This window comes from Perognathus longimembris, chromosome 28, assembly GCF_023159225.1.
Source record: "Perognathus longimembris pacificus isolate PPM17 chromosome 28, ASM2315922v1, whole genome shotgun sequence".
NCBI classification, from domain to species: Eukaryota; Metazoa; Chordata; class Mammalia; order Rodentia; family Heteromyidae; genus Perognathus; species Perognathus longimembris.
The window spans coordinates 89,763,222-89,765,379 of NC_063188.1; the positions used below are offsets into that span (position 1 = coordinate 89,763,222).

Here is a 2,158-nt window from a genome sequence, read left to right on the forward strand (position 1 = left end):
AGTAAGTTTGTTATTCTAATTTGTAGGAATCAATTGAATTAACGTAAATAGCATATTGTCTAGTACATGTTCAAAAGAGGTTAATTCCTTCTTAAGTCAGTAAATATCTGCTGCAAGGTAGATGAGCTCAAAATTTTAAAATGAAGTATCTCCATCAATATACAAGTGTACACTGGGGAAAGTTAAAAAGCAAGGAAGAGGCTGGTGGCGGTGCGGGGCTCCGGACAGGCGCGGAGGGCGGAACTTTCGGACCCAGCCCAGCCGGACGGCCAGAAGATGGCGGGATTTCCATAGTGTATTTACTACGAGCCCCATATCTCGGCCATATCTTCAGCTTCAGCAGTCTCCGCTCCACAGGCTAGAGAATAAATGAGATTTGTACAAATTGCAAACGGAACTGCAGTGCTGATATCTTTCTCTTCTGGTTGTTATTAGCAGAAAGTTAAATGTCGTCAGAAGATCGAGAAGCTCAGGAGGATGAATTGCTGGCCCTGGCAAGCATTTATGATGGAGATGAATTCAGAAAAGCAGAGTCTGTCCAAGGTGGAGAAACCAGGATCAATTTGGATTTGCCACAGAATTTCAAGATATTTGTGAGCGCTCTCTGCTCTCTGCAAGCACTTAGACAACCTGTGGGACGAACACTCGGGCAGCGTGGTCCTGTTTGCTTGGATGCAGTTTCTTAAGGAAGAGACACTAGCATATCTGAATATTGCTTTTGAGCTCAAGATGGATCCTCAGATAAAAGTACAGAGAAGGACGGCTCAGGCCTCTTCCAACACAGAGCTGGATTTGGGAGGAGCTACAGGTTCTGATGCAAGGGAAGAGGAAGTTGTAGATGAGAGAGCTGTTCAGGATGTTGAATCACTGTCAAGTCTTATCCAGGAAATCTTGGACTTTGATCAAGCTCAGCAGATGAAATGCTTCAATAGTAAATTGTTCTTGTGCAATATCTGTTTCTGTGAGAAACTGGGTTGTGAATGCATGTACTTTCTGGAGTGCAGGCATGTGTATTGCAAAGCCTGTCTGAAGGACTACTTTGAAATCCAGATCAAAGATGGCCAAGTTCAATGCCTCAACTGCCCAGAACCAAAGTGCCCTTCAGTGGCCACACCTGGTCAGGTCAAGAACTAGTGGAAGCAGAGTTATTTTCCCACTATGACCGTCTTCTTCTCCAATCTACCTTGGACTTGATGGCAGATGTGGTGTACTGCCCCCGCCCTTATTGCCAGCTGCCTGTGATGCAGGAGCCTGGCGGTAACATGGCCATCTGCTCCAGCTGCAATTTTGCCTTCTGTATCTTGTGAGGATTGACCTACCATGGTGTCTCTCCATGTAAGGTGACTGCAGAGAAACTAATAGACTTACGAAATGAATACCTGCAAGCAGATGAAGCCAATAAAAGATTTTTGGAACAGAGGTATGGTAAGAGGGTGATTCAGAAGGCTCTGGAAGAGATGGAAAGTAAGGAGTGGCTGGAAAAGAACTCCAAGTGCTGCCCCTGCTGTGGGACTCCCATAGAAAAACTAGCTGGATATAACAAGATGACATGTACTGGCTGCATGCAGTATTTCTGCTGGATTTTCATGGGTTCTCTGTCCAGGGCAAACCCTTACAAACATTTCACTGATCCTGACTCCCCATGCTTCAACAGGTTATTCCATGCTGTGGATGTTAATGGAGATGTATGGGAAGATGAGATTGAAGACTGATTCATTGTCTGCTTATGATATGGAAGTGGAATGGTTTGCCTTAATCTTCTGTCAAGTACATAAAGTAACCTTGTAGGATGTTTAGGGTGCTGTGCATTCACTCCTCCTGTGAAGAAGATAAGAAAGAGCAAGATTTATATTTTCATTGTTACTACTGATTAAGGCACATGCATGCATTTTTCCATGTAACATAAATTGATAAAATTATAAGCCAAAGGTTCAGAAAGTGAAAACCTATAAGATATTAAATATTATAATGTGCCCAGAGCTTGGAATAGTTAAAAAGTATTTATTTTCTTTCCGAAGCCTTAGGTAGGGAGAAGGGTCAAACTTAGTGCAGTCTCAGAAAAGCATCTCTCTGAGACATTCTGTTGGGGCTCACTCCTCACAACTGAGGTGGATAAAAGCCTTGAGCGCAATGTACCAAGCTCCATCTCATCCATGCT

The 2,158-nt window shown here is 43.5% G+C and overlaps 1 pseudogene; it reads left to right on the forward strand.

Annotated features, from left to right (window-relative positions):
* Positions 1-213: 213 nt before the first annotated feature.
* LOC125343531 lies at positions 214-1,742 on the forward strand (annotated as a pseudogene).
* The last annotated feature ends 416 nt before the right edge of the window (positions 1,743-2,158 follow it).